Below are 20791 nucleotides of genomic sequence, written 5' to 3'. Positions count from 1 at the left end.
GGTAAAATGAAGGATCTGGATACAAAGAAGCTGTTTTTTCTCAGTCAAGGCCTTGTTTTATACAGTGGCAAATGAGCAGCCCCAGGTCTGTATGTACCCATCTGCCTCAGCCTTTCCTAGGTGGAGCATTTTGCAGAAGGATGCCCTGGTGCTGCGGATGTGGAAGTCTATCTTACATGCCCAGTCCAGGAATAAAGTGGATGAGTCAGGGTGCAAATGGAGACTTTGAGCAAATCAGAAGAAACTTCATTACAGAAAATGTCAGCAGCAATTTTGGTCCATACCACAGAAATTAGGCCTTGACAAATGTTCATTGAGACAAATTTATTTTCATTTATTCTCATCACTGTCTTTTCCTACCTTCTGTACTAAACACTGATTCTTCTCTGCAACTTTTACAACATCTGCTTCTGACATGTCCTGTACTACCTGCCTGGTAAGAGAAATCTTGCTATGGGAGCCCTTGAAGGGTTTAATCATTCTGTTTACTAAAGGAAAGACTTTTAAGTACCATTAAAATTGTCTATGCTCTTTAGAGAAAAAGGTATAGCAATCCCTTACTGTATCTATGAGGGAAACAGGGGAATAAGGGAAACAGGCAGATCCATCAAGTCAATGCATGGCTCCAAGGTTGGTGACAGTGGAAAAATTTGGGGGTTGTTGACCATGGGAGGATTTACTCAACCCCTAGTCTACTGACACCTGATGGCATTTGCCTTCTCAGAGGGGAAAAAGGTGTAGTATAGGGGCTAACAGGGCTTGTTAATAGAGCTTTAAACTAGATTTGAAGAGGGAAAGGGAAAATAGCAGGCTTGCCATGATGAGTGGTGTGATGGTGTGCCAGAATTTCAGGAAATGAGCTCTAATGGGATCCCTCAATCTGCTTTAAGAGGTCTTGGCTACAAAGTGCCACACCTGAAATGTTTCTACACTAATGAGGCAGTGCAAGGAACAAACAGGAGGAGCTTGAGGTTTTGTCCCATCCCAGCAATTTGACATCATTGGCATAAGTGAAAACTGGAGGAGTGAGTCCTGTGACTGGGAATGCCCTGAAGTTGTGTCAGGGGAGGTTTGGGTTGAATGTCAGGAAAAGTTTCTTCACCCAGGCTCCCCAGGGAAGTGGTGACAGCACCAAGCCTGACACTTCAAGAAGCACTTGGACAATGCTCTCAGGCACAGGGCGTGTGACTCTTGGTGATCCTGGGTCATCAGTTTATGTGAGGTCCATGGTGAGTATTGCCCCCACATAATGCAGATGAGCCTACACACATACATGTCCTCAGCACACATATATAAAATCCAAAACACTGTTCACATACCTCCTCCACCCCACCTCTGTCCTTCAAAACCATTCAATAAAAGCTTAAAAAATTATCCTGGGAACTGACTTGCTGAAGAAGACCCCACTAAAGGCAACTAAAGATGGCACCTAAAGAAGACAACTAAAATAGGACCAACAAAGAGTCCACCTACTCCCAAATGAGGAGGCTTTGTCTTGTATAAAGACCAAGATAAGACTCTGCAACTGCAATGCTTACCTTGGCAAGTAATGGGAAACACAGGTGTCCCTTCAAATTCAAGCATCACTACTAAAGACTGGATTTTCAGGGAAATATGACTGTCCTGGGGTACAATGCAAAAATGTATATTCTATCACCATCTGTTGAAATGTGGGAGGGGTGGTGATCCTTATCTCTGTGGGAGATATCCTCTGCTGATGTGCCATCTGATAAATCAGGGGGATGATCATCGTTATCTTTTCACAACCCATCCTTCCTCCAGAAGATATATTCTGTTAATGGGCCATTAAGTCCTATTGTGTGACTGATAAGATTACATCACCCCATTGGGAGATGCCCCAACCAGGGGCAGGAGCCAAGCCTTTCCTACCTAGATAAAAAACTGGGATTTGGGACCTGAAGGCAGACCTTTCTACTGGATCCCAGAGGAAAGTCGGACCTTTTTCCACATCATCGCTGGATCTTTGGAGGAAAACTGCACCTTCTACAGGAGCACTGCTTCAACAGAACCAGGAGGATGCAGCCACCATTTATACGGACTGCTACCAACACCCTGACTGACAGGGTGTCAGGTTGTATTCTGACTCTGTCGGTGGTTTTTCTTTTGTATTATTGCATGTATTTTGGTTTTTTCTCTTTTTTTTCCTATTAAATTGTATTACTTTTTTGGAGTCTTTCACTGGTTTTGCATTCAAACCAATACAATGACCCAATGGCACCAAAAAACAACGGTACCTGCTCATGTTTAATCATGGCTGCAAGCAGAGCATGTGCACTTCTTCAGCATCCCTGCAAGTGCTCATAGAGTGATATATGGCACTGAGCACCAGTCTGACTCATTGTTCCCAGCACAACAGTGACTGATATTCCTGGATTGCTTTCTCCTGACACATTTTCTGTTGAATAACATTAAGTACAATCGTGGTTCATCATACTCAGTGCTGTAGCTGTTCCTGATATTCTTGCTTTGAAGTAACATTGTAGGAAGCCAGCAGGAACATTTTGTCCCAGGAGGATGAGGGTTTACTTTGCCTTTTCTTTTATTCAAATCCTTTCCTGCAGCTCAGAGGAGCTATACAAATGAAAAAGAATAAGGAGCAGTTACTAAATTCTATTGAAATCATTGCTAGCCTTTCCTAACAGCAGCCCTGGATTAATCTTTTCTTTTCAAATACAGGGGATTATACTAGTCCTAACTAGGTTGAAGTCAATTTTCTTCATAGGAGCTTTTATGGTGCTGTGATTTAGATTTATGACCAAAATAATGCCAGTAACAGACCAATGTTTTACCTGTTGCTGAACAGGGCCTCTGTTTCTTATTCTGCTCCCCACCCTTGGTGAATAGATTGAGGCTGCACAATAGGTTAGGAGGTGACATAAGCAGGCAGATTCCATCAGGTTTAGGGAGGTTTCTTATGTTTTGCTCAGGAGGTTTCTACGCATTTTGTATCACTTGTTTTGTTTGTTTTCTTCTTCCATTTCTTCTTTTTAAGTTTGCTTTTGCTTGTTCATTTGGTGTTTGATTTTTTAATCTTTATCCACAAATTTTCTTGCTTTTCCTTTTCTCTCTCGTCCTTCCTGGTGGGACTTTGGTTTGGAAGCAGGGAGTAAACAGCTCTGTGGTGCTTAACTGCCTGTCAGGGTTAATCCACAACAAGGTTTGTAATTAAAATTTCTTGTTTCATAGTATGCATTGGATAATGGCTCTGACCAGTGGACGACGCTGTCACTGGCCCTCAGCTCTGCAAATGAATGTGCAAAGGGTACAGCAGTGGTGTCTTTGTCTCCAGTTGGGTTCCATCCCATACCCCATGCCTTCCCTAACTTCAACTGCAAGTTAGAGGGGGAGGCTGACCACTGGGCTCCAGCCCTTGTGCAGCAGACAGCTGAAGAAAGCCCCAGGCCTGTGGTTTCAGGCTCAGAGTAGCTGAGTATTCATGACCAGAGCTGAGGAAAGCTGAGAGAAATTCTACACTGCTGGAAGCTCTGTTGAGTTTTCTGATTATATCACCAGTGTACCAGAATTTTCCCACAAACTCCAGCTCCCAGCACCCTTTGACTAAATAAGATTTTTTTTTTCTTTTAAAACGATAAAGTTTCTAGACCTCAGGGTCAGGCAGTAAAGACAGAAAATGCAAGGCTCAAAAAAAACAAAAACAAAAAACCCAAAGTCAATCAAGATCAGGCTCCCATTTCTTAAATACATATTAAGATGTGGGTTTATCAATGTTAAAAAATACCAAAGCAGCTGAGAGCAGTCACATACATACTATGGCCTCTCCCCCAAAAAATGTGCTGGGCTCGATAGCCCAACTGCACTATACCAATTCCTGCAGCACAGGCAGCAAACAGGAGGATCTGGAAGCCATTGTGCAGCAGGAAAGCTGACACAGCTGCCATCATGGAAACCTGTTGGGATGACTCACACAACTGGATTGCTGCAATGGATGGCTTTAAACTCCTCAGACTGGACAGGCAAGGAAGGAGAGTGATGGGTTAGCCCTGTATGTTAGGGGCTGGTTTGGCTGTCTAGAGTTTGATGGTGATGAACACAAGGCAGATATCAAGGTGGGATTCTGCCATAGACCACCTAATCAGAGTGAAGAGGCAGATGAAATATGCTGTAAGCAGCTGGGAAAAGCCTCACAGTCTCTGGCCCTTGTTGTCATGGGGGACTTCAGCTTGCCAGAGGTCTGCTGGAAATGCAAAATAGTGGGGAGCAAATAGTGCAGGAGGTTCCTGGAATGTGTGGAAGAGAACTTCCTGACACAGCTGGCTAGGCAAGCAACTCATGGATGTACCCACAGGACAACTGGTGGGTGATGCAGTGGTTGGACCTGAGCAAAGACATCATGAAATGATTGAATTTCCAGTTCTTGGAGAAATAAGAAAGGATGTCAGCAGAACTGCAGTTTGCAGTGGATATTAGGGAAAAATCTTCACAACAAGGATTTTCAAGCCCTGGAACAGATTGTTCTAAGGACCATCCCTAGAAACATTTAAACGATGTGTAATTGTGTGTAGGTGTACATGTGGCTCCAGGGGACATGGTTTAGTGGTGGGCTGGGCAGTGCTGAGTTAATGGCAGGACTCAAAGATCTCAAAGGTCTTTCTTAACTTAAACAACTCTATGATTAACAACTTGATATACAAAAGGTCAGTTTTGTGATATTGTTGGAGGAGAAGTGAGGGGAGCAGATTCAGCTCTCAAATGCTTTGAGCTGGGAATAAAGTTAGACATTTTGCTTCTTACTCCCATGCTGTGTCTTTGCTGGAGGACAATGGTAGCATTGATCATCTGGCATTATGTATAATGCAGAGCAAATATCTCCCAGTCACTCCCTCAGACATAATGAGAGTAATTCACATTTCTTCTTGCAGACCTGTGAACGTGTCTAATGTCACTGTGATGAAAGGTAGCAATGCAAATTCTTTGTAAAACACATGGAGCAAGGTAGGTCCCTAGGCAGAGGAAATAATATAATATATATATAATATATAATATAAATAATATATAATATATTATATATATTATATTATATATACTATATATTATATATAGTATATATTAAATTATATACAATATATATTATATAACTATATATATTATATATATTATTTTTTTATCTATATAATAATACAATGTAAATTTCTATTTAACATGTATCCTACAAGTGACTTACACACACACATATGCACAGTGAGTATATAAGATATAAAAATTTACCAGCTGGGATTTCCATCATCTGGAACAGAGCGAGAGACTGGCACTACCTATAGTTCCTTGCACTTGCTTAAGGTGACCTGTTTATAGACCAGCTTATATTGATGTTCATGGATCCCGTTTTGCATTTGATTGCTTCAGTGTAAAGTGGAGTAACTGAAACAAATATATATCAAATCATATCATACCATATAATATCAATCATATAATATTTTATTTTACATATATATATCTATAAGATAATTAGAAATACTACAGATCCATACAATTATGAGAGCTGAGTCTCTGCTCTTCCTCACCCAGCACATACAAGGGTCATAGTTCCAAATGAACCAACAACAATTTCTTGTGTGAGAGCTGCTGGTTATAGAATTTAGATCTGAAGTTTGGAAAAGAAAGAAAAACCTACGCAAACAAACACCTACTCCTAAACCTCTAATGAGTCAATCAAATCTGTTGCTGGGGATTTGAAGATGGAATTTAATTGACCAGTAGCATTCCAGACCATGACATTGTAAATGAAGGTATACAGCACCATATTAAAAACTCATCAAGGTAATTAACCTTGTTTTTAATAAAGTCCAAAGTACCACCGAAAGTTTTGGGTTATTTATCCCATTGTTTTCATTAGTGGTGCATGGCAAAAATAAAAAGATGGTCTTGCAAGCTTGTGTGAGAGCCTTGAGGACAGAGTGACACTGCATTGAGTCCAGCTTGACAGTGTTGTTTTTACACTGCTCTTTTCACTTTCAGATCACGGGATATTCTGAGATGGAAGGGACCCACAAGGGTCATCAAGTCCAACTCTCAAGTCACTACAGGCCACACAGGGATTGAACTTGCTGCACATTCTTCAAAAGAGAAATTTGGGGTTAATATTCATACACAATGCTTCCAATTGTAGGTTGCTCTTATGCTTATAATACAATATTCTGCACTAATATTGGTATTTCTGTCCTTATGTTGTGAAATAATGTCTCTTATGTTTGCTTTCCAGCAATTAAATCAGAGCTTAAAAAGGTGGCAGGGTTTAAATAGGAAGGAAAATAAGTGAATTGTAGTTAGATTTTATATGAAGCTGCAGTGGTTTTCCTGCCTATTAGGGGAGTGCTTGTTATACAGTTCTGTTTGATTATTTCAAAGTTTTTTAGTCAAAGGTTTTTGTTTAGTTTCCTGCTCAGATACCCGAAGTCCACTTGCTCCCTGAGTTATTAGGTGTGAGAAAAATTCAGGGCTGGAGGCAGAAAATCTTGCCTATCAAATAATACTGAGCAGGTGGAATAAATACAGCATGGACTGCTTTAACCTTTAAGATGTCTCTGACATATGTAGATGTTTAAGTAGAAAGACAGCAAAGAGAGAGATACAAAGAGAAATGGAAAAGGAAAGGAATGCCTGAAAAACATCGATTTGCCCTTGACCTAAAGATTTGCCTTTGACCTAAAGATTTGCCTTTGGCAAACACAAACCTCTGCTTTTCCAAGTTCTCCCGCATCTGGAAACTTTTTCCCACAAGCAAAAATTTCAGTTTTCCCACACACGTGACCATCACCCTTCCTGCTGTGTCTCGTAGCTGGCCCATGCACAGCACTGGGAATGTCCTACAGATGTCTTGGTGTCTGCCCCCTCTCCTTTCCCATCAAGTGGCACAGCTTTAGCTATTTCACAGATAAATTAATGACTATTACCACAGTATCATGGCACAGGCTACCCTTTACAATCAGCACTGAGGGCAAATGGAGGACAAATTAGTGCCACATTTATGGTAAAAAATAACAGGAGGCTTGGGACCCTGTTTGATTCAATTCTGCTTTATGGAGACAACAGATACTTTGTAGGATAAATCATCATGCAATTATTTGCAGAATAAAATTTTTCATCCTGTGTATTAGAGCTATAATGCAGAAAGCAAGGCTGACACTGGAATGAAAAATATAACCCCTCTTTTTAAACAAGTTACAAAGTTATTATATATTGTGCAACTCCCTATAACGACTACTGTTTCTATTACAGCTTCTCACTGACTTTGAATTTCTGAATCAAGGCATGCATACAAGTGGAAGGATTTTATTCAGGAAATTTAATTGTATTTCTCTCAGAATGTGTTAAGCAAACCATATGAAATAGATGTGCTTCCGTCACTATGTTTCAGGGAAAGCAATTCTCGATTCCTCTGAGGAAGCTAAATGATGCATTTTTAGGAAAAGAAAAAAACATCGTGTTTTTTGTTCTGTCCATGACTTTAATGTTATCCAAAAAAAAATCCAAACATGCAGGATTACATTAGTTTGTGGTTTGGAGTGTCTTCACACAAAGTATTTGCCTGTTTGGATCATTTAGGTCTGGAGGTCAACTCGTTCTTAGCTGGGACACACTGTCATGGTCCGTGCAGACCACCAGCCTCTCTCCCCTCCAGACAGGTCCCCTCTGCTGCTGGAGACCCAACTGTTAAATGGGAATCCAGCCATGGAGAGAAATGTTCCTTCCAGCAGCTCAGGGCCAGGAGGGCATTGCACATTGAAGAATTTGTGAGCAGCATCTGCTAAACAAAGATTGATGTCTCAGACAGATAAAGCACAGCAGGGTGGGAAAGGCCAATGCTGGGTGTCAAGCAGACACCAGTGGTTGCACCAATTGCTTATTCAAAGTACTCCAAGTCCTGTATGTCCTGTGCTGGTTACAGCAGGGTTCAGGTGCTGGATTTCAGTGTCCATTCAGATGGAAGGACAGAAAGCCTGCAGGTTTCTCTCTCTCTTACTTCACTTAGACCAGGTTGCTTCCCCTCCCTCCTTACAAGCACATGTGCTCAGGCCTTTACACCTGTGTCAGGTCACTGTTAGACATTCTGTAAGCATCTATGGGTAAAATTAGTGTTGAAATGATGTTTTTAAGCACTGTATTTTGTAATTTCTTTGAATTCAGGTGTATGCAGGGTAAACTGACTCAATAGCATACAGAGCACCTTTCTCATCCTTCTCTAAAACTGAAATTCAAGCCTACTTGTAAGCACTGTTCTAAAATGGAGGACTCCAGTCCATTCTCTGTTTATTTTTCATTTTCCTGCATGTGCAAACTCCTAGCAGACCAGAATTCAGAATCCCTGAATGTAGAGTTCATGCTGTGCATTTGACCTGATTAAAACCTCAGAACCTAAGAAAAGATATTTTGAAAAACAGTCAGTTTGTGCCTCCTTGTCTTGCAAAAAAAAATAAAGGTCATGCTGTTGCCCTTACCTTATATCTCTATTACCGTGTCAGCTGGGTCAAAACAGAAGCCTTCCCTAAAGTCCTATACAGGATTTTTAGATGTCCATACCCAAGATACATAAATACTGAGCATCTCTCTTACTAACAGCACCTCACAATCCAATAAAATAATCCTAAAAAGCTGCATTATTACTGGAAAACAAGCCAAACAACTCAGACTTTCAGCAGTACTTTAAATCCTTTATACTGGAAATTACCTCATAGATTTCCACCCCACAGTCGAGTCTACTTTGAGTGGGAGGTGAAGCTAAAGGATCTGCAGAGATCTCTTCCAAGCTAAATTATTTTAAGAGTCCAGAGAAAGTACATCAGGTAATAAAAAGGGTGTTCTCAGAAGGATGCTGTCACCCTTTTGAATATATCACACACATCTGAGCTGTCTTTTGCTGACCTGTCTTCCTTCCTCCCCATGCAGCTGAGTCAAGGTCAGACACAGCCACAACAACTCAAACTCTGGCAAGTGTTGGCTGTAACAACCATTCCAGAGCAATCATTAGCCCACACCCAGTACCAGGCAGTATAAAGGCAGTTTTAAGATTCCTCTGTGCACATTTCAAGTTCATGCCCTTCTTCTAACGTTCTTCACAGATAGCAACAAATTCTCTACCTGGTTCTGTTATAGGATCTGGAGAGTCTAAATTCTTCTGATTAAAAGTAAAGGGTCACTTAATCTCTCGAGCATTTCTGCCTTACTGATTCTCCTCCCTTCCCAAAGAATCAAAATCCTTTTAACCCTCTGTAAATTGCATTGGCAGCGTGGGTGCAAGGGGTTTTGTTGCCATGTGAAGATAAAAATAACTCCCACCCACTCTTATCTTTCCTTAGGTAAATCATGCATGTGTAATAGCAAGATATGTGATTGCTTTCCCCTGATTTTTAATAGGAATGAGTAGCCAAAATATTACAGGTCTTACATATAAGTACAAGAAGTAACCTCTTTAGTTTTGGACTGGTTCCAACTTTATTAGGTAAATTTCATTCTTGCAAATGAAAAACACAGAGTCAGAAATGGCATTGATAAGCATTCATTCCACATATTTCTGGCCATTTTGTATTTTTTTTACTTCATAAAATAAAATTTAACTGAAAAGCTAGCTTCCCTTTAAATCTTTTGCTTTCAGCACGGTTAACAAGGCTTCATTTTCCCACCAAAATATAGCAAGATAAACTTACAATCAAAATTGTGTCTTCTTGGCTTTCCATTTCTCACAGTCTCCTTTTTTTTTTTTCTCTGAGAGATAGAATTTTTAAAAAAAATCTCATCTTTTAGCATTATTCTGATTTTTGTTTCTTCTCTTTTTTAAGCTTGCAATTAAGTTTGCCAAGCTACAATGAATGTAGTTTAATTGAAGGGGACAGAAACAAGATGGAAAATTGAAACATTTTATTTTAAGAATCTCAGGGTCTGTGGGAACCTTCCTCATAGTTTTGAACTCATGGAATTTTGCAGGGATTGAGAAATAAACAGGATTTGAACACGAGTAGCTAGACTTAAATCACCTTGCAGTTCAAGCCCCAGAAAACCAAGAATTCTCTTCCAAAAGCAAGAACAAATATACTGATTTCTAAGGATCCTTTCACAAGACTCAAAGTCTGGATCAGAGTTTATTCGAGCTGGGGGAGTTTAGATTTATAACTGAGAAAGACCAGGTGTGATTCTGTCCTGGTTTCAGCTCAGGTAGTGTTCATTTCTTCCCAGTAGCTGTTGCAGTGCTGTGTTTTGGATTTGGAATGAGACTGGTGTTGATAACACACTGATGATTTGGTTTTTTGCTAAGATGTGTTTATCCTAAGTCAAGGACATTTTTTTCCTTGTCTTCTGCTCTTCTATTGAGGAGGTACATGAAAGAAACTGGGAGGGAGCACAGCTGTGACAAAAGGGACCAAACTGACCGAAGGATATTCCACCCTGAATGCCATGCCCAGCACACGAACTGGGGGGAGTTACCCAGAAGGGACCAGCCTGGGTTTGGGGAGGGGGTCTGGCATCAGTCAATGGGTGAGAAATTGCATTGTGAGTAACTTTTTCTCCTTTCTATTGTAAATATTATTTACTGTTGTTATTATTGCATTGTACTGCTTTTTCATTTTTTAAATTGTTTTTATCTCAACATATAAGTTTTACTTCAATTCTCCTTCCCTTTTGCCCGGGGTGGGGGGGAAGAGGGAGGGTTTCAGTGAGAGGCTGTGTGATGTTTCATCTCCCTCTGGGCTTAAAACCACCACCGATTCAAGGTAAACTGGACCCTTAGATTTTCCCTTCAACTCTTTCCCAAGCACTAATTAACTTTCCTTTTTAGGTGAAGCAGTGTTTGTGGAGGTTAGTTGCTCTTGATTAAAGCTACATACCAAATGCTAGAAGTTCAAGTTTAGAAAACACAGACTAGAGCCTTACTTCCAAAATAATGTGCTTTCTTTTTAGATTTGGGGTATTAGCACCACAAATATAAAAAAACAAGTGATTGAAACAGCTTCAAACTTGATCCACATTTGGATAAAATTTTAAAGTAAAGATAGATTTGCTGTGGAAAATTCAGCTTGTAACTCTTGATTTGAAAAGTTAGTGGAGAATTAACTTTTTCTTATAATCCTTTAAGACATGTTTTGTGCCATGGGGCTGAGGAGGTGGTATAAGGATCCCTCTCCCCTCAGTCTCTAGCAGCATTTCGTTCCCAATAAGCACAGTGCTTTTGGAGCCAGAATAGCACAGCTATCACTGAGAGTAAGGCTTCAGAGCACACTTTATTATGTACTATAAGTACTGGATTGCTTATATTCAGGGAGAACAAAAGGGCACTGAGTGTGTCTTACACCTGTCTGGGAGTCTAAGTAACTATGTAAAACTTATTTTATTCTCTTTTTTCCAAATATTTGTCCATGCAATCACTATATTACTATTACTATGACTGTTGTTGTTGTTCATTTCCCTCTGTGGAACTTACCAAACTGAAAAAAACCCTCTTTGCAATCTTAAATGTACCTATATTTTTGCTTCTCATTTAGCTTTGCCCCACCACCCACTCACACACACACACATCTTTTTCAGCACATCCATATTTTTGGGGATGTTTGGAGGGTTGCCATCTTTTCTGCACCAAGCCATCCATTTTCTGCCATTCCCCATCATCCCTCTCAGTTCACTCGTGTCACTGCACACTGGAAGGTTCTCCATAACCAAGGGTAGCCAGCATCCACTGTATCAGAGGCTGCTCCAGTGCAGATGCAGGACTTGTCTCCAGTGGTGAGCTGAGCCTTTGCCTCCCTGCCCACAGTCCTTCAGCTCTTGCTCCAGCCTGGTGCACGAGCTGGTGTGGAATTTGGGCAGAAACACTGGGGCAGGCTCTGTGTATCTCAGCTGCTTCCTTCCTGAGCTGTCACACTGAGAGCAGCCCTGGAGCAGGCAGTCTCCTGTTAAATACAGTGAAGATTTTCTATTGGCAAGAGGCTGGGAGCCTGCAGAGACTCAATTTCCATCTTAAGGACATATTTTATCAATTAATGTCTAAAGGCTTTAAGCATTTCTCACTTCTGGCTAGGCAATTGCTGAATTTACAGCACTGAAGTAGCCAATATTTCCATCAGTTTCATCAGAGCTTTTGCTAATAGATAATGCCCAAACACTATCCTAATACACTTGCAGGAGATTTTCTTGGGAGTTTTTGGAATATGTTTAATGCAAATGAAAATAAATGGTACCTGAATGAGTAGGCAGAATCAACAGTTGGCTATAAGTAACGATGAACAAACAAAATAGACTTTAAGAATGTGCAGTGTCAATCATTTTGACATTAAAGCAAATTTTATATCAGTCAGTGACACCAGATGATAGCATGATTACAAGGGGGGAGAATTGCATTGCCTATTTCTGTCTGGATAAAAATAGGCATCTTAAATCTCTTAAGATTTGCCCGTGCGGAGAGTGTCTGGTGTAAATGTACACATTGTGACAACTACAATTGAGTTAAAGCAGCTGTAAATTCTGGGAGCAAGCTCTATGCTAATCCTCAAAAAAATTAAAAACTCTCCAGAAACCTTTCAGAACTGGATATAGCTGGTTTTGTGCCCGAGCACTGTGCAATTTTTAACTTTCAACACATCAAAAAATTTGCAATCAAACACAGGCAGTAAGAAATATGCAGTCATCCTCTGAAGTAAGATGTTTCTATTACACTTCTATCCCTAGCATATCAGCCATAAATTCAATGAATTACAGAAAAATGCTAATCTCCTCAGCTATTAAGAATAAACAATCTTTTCATTACAAATTCTTTCCAGTTACCTGGTCCAACTTTTCAGAAGTCATGTCAGTGCCACAGAACTCTTCATATTTCTTGATTTTTTCTGATACACACAGAAGCAAATTAAAACATACTTCAGAGAGACACAGATAGAAAAATGACAAAGGAGGATAAGTAACTCCTTTCCTGCATTAAGGAAATCTCTTTCATTACAGCACAGCACAGTTTCTCCTCTTGAAACAAAGTTGTGGCTATGTTCTCACAATCCACAGATCTCTATTGATCTATATATGGCAAAGGATTCACAAAATAGGCATATGAAATTGGTCAAGAATTCAAAAAAATTCAAACACCTAAAAATAATTCACTCAGAAACAGAAATAAGAAACAGAAATCTAAATGTTTGGAAGGTATTTCTTCAATTTTCTGCTACATTGTCTCCTTTTATAGTAAGTTTTTAAGCATTCAGCGTCTTGTAACTTAATAGTTTGGGGCAAAAGTGAACCTCAAGACATACCAACATAAATTATTTGTGCAGCATTATACAGTGCTCAGCCACTATGAATGTATTATGGCAGAGGAAGTCAGCCAGGTACATTCCAGATATACAGTAAAAGCCTATCATTTTTAATTTAAGGCAATTTATTTATAAGACAACTAAATGAATACACACTCTACCTTGTCAGATTTTCTTTTATAAGGGGACCCTCTTCAGCAGAAAGCTTCTGATTGATAACAATTCAGAAAACTTCCCAGTGAGTAAAATACCACGAAATCTTGTTGTACTTGGACTATGCTGCTCAAATGTTTAGCCAGAATTAGAGTTTCTCCCCTTCCCAATAACACAACAGAAAGGTCAGGATCTCCATCATTAGTTTATGCAGCAGAACTTGGTAACTTTGCCATCCTCATCCAATAACGTGGAGAAGATCCTGGTTTAACCCAGGACAAATACTGACAGGGCACAGTATCAGGAGATCCTGGCTTGAGCCCCAGTCTGTTACCAGTACTAAAAAACTTGCATGAATAGCCAAAGATAAACAACTGTGGAACCTTTGTGATTCACAAGTTTTCAGATATGAACACACCCAGCAATCTCCTACACTTAGGAGAGTAGGAAACCCTGTTTCAACACAGTAAGGAAGGTATTCAACCAATTAGTGAGCCAATTAGCAATTTCTATATTGCTGGAATATAGAAAAAAAAATCGGCTGTAGGATCAGCTCAGGAGAGCTGAGATGCTGAATGATCATGAATTTCATCAATGCTGAGAGTAGTTTTCTATCCAAGACGTTTTCGTGCACCAGGGTTTTATTCAGAGAAGAAATAAAACTGAGATAAGCAGTATTTCATCACTTTGTTTGTCAGCCTTGAGTCCATTACCACAGCAAATTGGAAGATGGAATGTCAAATAACACTAACAATAACTAGTGAAAAATGAGAGTGGAATTGCAGACATATAATGTATGATTGCTGAAGATTTTTTTATGTATAACAATCAGTCACTTAGATATGCCTCATTCCCTCTGTGGCTGTTATAGGGGCCATAACTGTCAACCCTACCCTGGCTTTGCTGCACTCACTCCTAAACTCTATTCCTGGATTAAATAGGAATTAGGAATGTGTCTGACTGAGGGTAGTGGAAAGACAGTACAGAGCCTTTGGATAGTGGAGGAAGAGCACATAGTGAAAGTACAGAGGTTTTTGCTAGCCAAAGCTGCATCTTAAATGATGTTGCAGAATGAGAGACTCCACAGTTAAAAACAGTCACTGACATGCCTATGCAAGAATAATGAACTTACATGAGAAATCACAGATGAAGATTCAGCTGTAAGTACAGATCTCCCTCCAGGTTAGGAGGATGTACTGACCTATAAAATTACAGTATTTTGCCAAGGGCCTTCAGAGTTTAAAAAGTGTGGTCCAGTAAAGGAAATGCAGCAGTAAAATCTCTAAAGTTACAATATAAGAAAGGAACATGAAAAAAAAAATCAGCACACTTTAAGGCACCAAGGTCACCAGAACCAGTCTGCAATCAGACAAGAAATTAGAGAACTAATATAAGGTGTAGGACAAAGGGTGAGGGTGACTTTTGTAATAGTAACCTCTGCAGTATTACATGTTACTCACTCAGGGCAAAGGAGGGAGAGGACAGAATAGGGACTTCACTGAACGACTGGAAAGCTAATATAAAGAAAAAAGAAGAAAGATTTTCCTTTTGTGATGTTAAATGTCGTTTTGAGGTAAAAAACCCTATCCAGATGGGACAGGATTCATCCCAACAATGATTTTGTTGAAATAATAAACTCCTGAGAAAGAGCTCGTGGGAGAACAGAACTACACAAAGGGGAAAAAAAGTGAAAAGCCTGAGGATGTGGCTGAAGAGAAAAACAAAAGGGATTACAGTGCTTGCAAATGAAAAGAATGAACTCAGAGATTAAATTTGGGATTTGAGAGTACTAATAAAGGAACAAGAACCAAAACGTCATGCAAGAGGTCATTAAAGGTTGAATGCCCAAATGCAAAAAGTTTAACAAAATAGAAAAGAAGACCAGGAACACCTATACAAAGAGAAATGGCAACAGAATATAACCACAGCTATGAAATCACAAAGGCACGGACATAAAGTAGTCATGGATATGAAGTGTTTGCAAAGTTTGTGAATGATTTATAACACAGTCCCCTGTGGTGGAGGCCATTCCACTGAGTTGAAGGTGGGCAGCATATCACCACATAATCTGCTTTTCTCCGATTTTTATATTGAGGAGAAGATGATGTTGTCATATCAACACTTGCAATTAAAATATTTCCCTATCTTCATAAACCTGAGAAGTTTGCATTTCCCTCGAGAATCTTCTCTTCTGATGACTAATGGGTGAACAATCTGCAGTCCATGGGAAATAACTGTTGTCATTAACTAGAGGATAATTCCTCTAGTCTGTTCTCAGACACCATTTTTCACAATGGAGCATTCCTGTCTCATGGGAGTCAGACAAGGCTCCTGGGAGCAGAGGGGTCCTGGGAACTCAGATCAAGGCTCTGCTGCTCATCTCCTTCCCTGAGTGGCCAGGAGGTCGTACCCAAAGGGTCTTTGGTGGAGAAGGGAGTGAACCACAAGCCAGGTGAATTGCCTCAGCTGGAGGCATCTCAAGTTCCTCATCCTGGGGAATATGCATGGATTAGACACCACTGGTATTAGCACACTACATCTCATGCTTTCAGACACCTGCAGGCAAGGGGGCAACGTGGCCACCTTCAACAGAGCACAGACACAAGGATGGGCAGCTGAAGTTACCCTATGTGCTGCAAAGGACAGGCACAGAGGATTTCTTTATTCTCTGACTGAGAGTGTTTAAAATTAAAGGAGAAGGAGGACAAAGAGGGTTGCACAAGCAGCATAATGGCAGATAATGGACTTTCCAGTCTAAAATATTGAGGTATATTTATTGAGACACTGAGAGTTCACTGGTAGCCACTTTTCTGGGCAGTTGTCATGAGTTGAACCAATAGCCCTGAAGGATTGATTTTAACTACCAGATGAAGAGGTAAAGTGAGGGATGTTGCAGAGACACAACATCCCTAGATGCACATGGACCCCTGTGGATGAAAGGTGTGCTGTCATTGCAGAATAGAAATATGAAATCCCTGTAATGTCTTCTTCCCTGTTCTTGAAGTGCACAGCTGGCTTGCAGCTGGAAAAAGTTCCTTGTAATTTTCGTTGCCCAGGTTGGTTCAGGCTGAAAACACAGAGAGTTTCCTTTAGAGCCCAGTTAGTTTTCTCTGTCTTTGTAACAAAAACAGAGAAGATGCAGTTCCAAAACTGCAGGATGCTCGTTTCTCTGTCTGACAGCCTGGAGTAGAGGAAACATCCCTCAGTTTGTTTTCCAGTAAAGTCTTAGCAAGTTATAGGATGCTGACTTTTGCACTAAACTTCTCTGTCAATAACCTCAGCTAAGAACCATACCAAGAAAAAATTCTGTGAGGAAAAAGAGAAAGAAGCACATAGGATTCAGGGTGCATAGGAAGGAGCTAAAATATATGTATATTTACAAAAAGAGATAATTTTTATGTTCACACTGTCTCATGAATGCCTCCAACAACTCAATTTTCCTGCGATATCACAGACTCTGGATGTATTTTAGGTTTCCAGACACAAATTTCTTCTTCAAAGACCCTTAAAATACAAGTATTTTACACAGCAGATTATGAATCAAGCTCAGAGCTGAGTGAATGGCCAAGTCCACAAATACAGTATATGTGCATGCATCCCAGAACCAAACACTGCAAAAAACATCCACTTCCACTTAATATGTGTGGGTTATTGTACCAAACTATGACCTCAGTACCAGACCATGATCCTGCACTGGACCCTCCAATGTCTTTAATTCCTTGAAAAAAGAAAGAAAGTGCAGGAACATTTCTATACAGTAGTGTAAGATGAACTACATGAAAGAAACATAATATTTTGTTGGATTAACCCTTGTCTGAACTAAATAGGTATTAGAAAGCAATTTAAATCTTTACCGTAGAGATCTAAATTTTACCTTTTTGCTGGTTACTCGTTGCTTCACCATTGTGGTAAAACCTGCAGAAATATTCACACATAGCAGTACTGAAATACATGGTACCTGTTTCCATAATACACATCAAACTTTTTCCCTACCGGTGCCCCACTGATTTACAGTACTTTTATAGAGACCTTTCATCTCACCCCGACTCAGTCTTCTAACCCTTTTGCTTTGTTTTCCTAAGTGGCAAAGTCTTCTTTTCCCATTGTCAGAATGTGGCATTCAAGCATGCAGTGAAACATTTTGCAGCCTCTCTCGATCATAATTCATCAGTTTGTTTTACACAGCTGATTTACCTCTTAATTGTTTTCATTTCTGTGGAACAGAAAGTTTTAAAACATCACCTATCTATTTTAGTCCATTGATCTTAGTGCTGTTATTTTGCTTGCAAATGTAATCAAGCAAAAATCATTTGTAACTAAGCAACCCTGTCTTTCAGGTTTGTGATCTATTTCTCAGTCTTTCAAAATGATATTTCAGTTAGAGTTCCCCAAGCTTCGATGCTATAAATAAAGAATTTTATCTTTTTTCAGCATGACAACTCAAACGTATCTCACAGTCTCCCACCCTGCATGTTAGTACAGCTTTTCCTCACTGTAAAATGAGAGGTCAGTCATCCTGCTGTCTGTCTTGCATTGGTGATCTGCTGCAGATGCAGTCAAGTTGTGACTGGTCTGACAATTTGTAAGTGAACTTCAGAAGTATTTCTGTCTTTTTTGCATAGTCCACTCACAAAAATCACCACGGGGTTATTTTTTAAAATTTTCAGTCACACAGACCTTCCTATCAGGGTTTATAAATGTCAAGTTTATTTATAAATTCTTCTACAGAAAAAAAAATCAAATCCATACTACTTTTCACTCCATCTCCCAGTTATTGGCATAAAGCTAATCAAAGATCTGCTTTCCACATCTCTTGATACTTTGATTCATTTTATTCTCAAGACCTTTTTGCATTATCTTGAGTTCTCCTTTCAAATCATTATGTTATTATTTTAGCTTCCTCCTTCTCCAGAAATCTGGCTGCATTTCTGGTAATGAGGATTGAAACTTTTTGATTCCTCTGTCTCCTTTGTAAGAGAATCAGTTTTCCACAGCAACAAAAACTACCCCTCTTACTAAGTGAGCTAGTCATTTGCAGAATGCTTTCTCTTTACTTTGGTTTCCCTTCTTCAGAAGTTTCTTGAGCACTCTTGGTTTTCCCCAATGTCCATACCCATCATCACCAATAGATCCACTGCCTCCCAGAGCCAGAAGCCTTTCCAAATCTTGATTCCCGTTTCCTGTCAGCATTCCGGAAAGTGCACAGCCCTTTTACTTTTTTCTTGAAAATATTTTCCCATGCTTTTTGGCACAGGATTTCTAACAGGACTATCTTTTATCTTTAGTCTGCTGGAGATCTCCATTTAGACACTCTCAGTTGTGTTGCAGACTGGGCTGCCAGCCAGCTTCAGGTATGTCACCTCATAACTGTCTAGTTCAGACAGCCTGCTGAGTCTTCAGCAACAGCTTCTGCTGTTTTCACATTGGAGGCATGAAAATAGCAGGGCTACCTCAAACTATGTTCTATTACTTTTCCTCTTTGCCAGGTTGAACTGAAGGAGCTATAAACGAGAATTTTACATGACGTAACTTCATTGACTGAGTTTTGATGCAAATTTCCTTAGACTCTTCCTGGAGTCACAGGAAAATAATAAATCTCTTCAGGAAATTATTTAGGCATATAAATAACAGTCTTTAGAAGAGAAGTTCTTAGAGGCATCCCCTTTCCAATAGCATTACAGACCAAAGGAAAGTGCCTCCATAACACATCAGTCACACAAAGTGCCAGGCATCTGGAGATCTGGATATCTCTATTTCACAGCCACTGTCACCTGCCCTGAGCCATGTTGCATGCTTGGTTGACATACTGACACTTCAGCCTGTGTTGACCGTGTAAATATCCTTATTGGAGTTTTGTAATTCCAAAACTGATGCATCCTCCATGTCCTTATTCAGAAGCTCTTTAGTAATTTAGTCATAGCATGTGATAGCTGCATTTGTTCTTCCAACTTTTTTCTTCCAGTATGGCCACTGACTTGTACTGTGGATAGAGAAAATCTTTGCTGGCTTCAGGCAGGAAAAATAAACCAATGAAACAAACTCAATTATAGACACAGTTATTGCTCCATCTCAAGCCATTTTATACAGAACAATATGTAGGTCCTTTAAAGCAAAGTATCAATGCTGTCATATAGTATTTTCTAAATAACACAAGCATCCCAATTAGTCATTTGCTATTGCTACTGTCCTGCTCCAGCAGCCTGTTGGCAGGAGGGGACTGTCCCCTCCAAAACAGATGATGACCTCTGTCTCCAAAGTCTCAGCCACACAGACTCACAGACATGCCACAGCATCATCTGTCAGGATTCTAATCATGGGAAGAACAAGATGAAGGCATTAAAAAACCTGCACATGCCTACAAAGAGTAACCATTTTAATTAGTTATTCTCTCCCAGAAGAAGTGCCTGGGACTAAAATTATAATTGTTATAAAGAACCCAACATATAAACAGAACAAACTAAAGCTAAGTATGTAATCCTATGGTGAATATCTCACTTATCCCTGAGGACTGGTAAGTGAACATGGAATAAGAATAAGAATAAGAATAAGAATAAGAATAAGAATAAGAATAAGAATAAAGAATAAGAATAAGCAATTGGATCTGTAGGATTACCAAGAATCCACAGTTTTTGACACCATTCCTCAAACAAAAAAAGACCAGGCCACTTATCCTTGGTTGCATTGGCTTTACCTGAAATTGCAAATACTGAAGCTTACTGAAGAAATCAAGTATAGCAGGTCCAACGCCTACTTTCAGTCACCACATTTGACATACCCACAAATCTGTGTAATAACATTTTGGCCATAAAATACACTGCACTATTTTAACACTCAACATGTTTATGCTTGAAGCTGCCTCTTGAATTCCCAGGGAGGCATTAGAAGAAAATTAAAAAGCACAGCCAAAAAATATAACCACAGTCAGCCCCCACTCATAAAGTTTAATTGGAAAGCAGATATTAAGTATGTATCTTTATTACATTTTGAAACAATGAATAATATATATGTTGTTGGCTAAAGACTGAGCTCTGAAGAGTGAGTATATTGTTTTATTATTCAAACACAAGTGAAAGTGCACTGTATTTTCAATTCATATGGGCATCACTTTCTGGGAAATAAATAAATACATCCACCAGCCTCAGATGGTAATTTACATACTCAAGTACCTCTAATCACAATCCTAAAAGCAAGGGTGGAAAGAACAGTAGCCAAAGCTGTTGCCAGGACAACTTATCCCTGGATTTAGCATTATCATGAAGGGAAAACCTACAAGGAATTTAATTAACCAATACCTCAAACTTGCAGCCTGCCAAGCACTGCCTACACCCTTTTAAATCCCAGTCCTTCAGGAATGACTGCACTGCTGGTGGCTG

Source organism: Sturnus vulgaris, chromosome 1 (assembly GCF_052056855.1).
Source record: "Sturnus vulgaris isolate bStuVul1 chromosome 1, bStuVul1.hap1, whole genome shotgun sequence".
NCBI classification, from domain to species: domain Eukaryota; kingdom Metazoa; phylum Chordata; class Aves; order Passeriformes; family Sturnidae; genus Sturnus; species Sturnus vulgaris.
The sequence above is the reverse complement of the archived record's forward strand: the minus strand, read 5'-3'. Positions refer to the sequence as shown.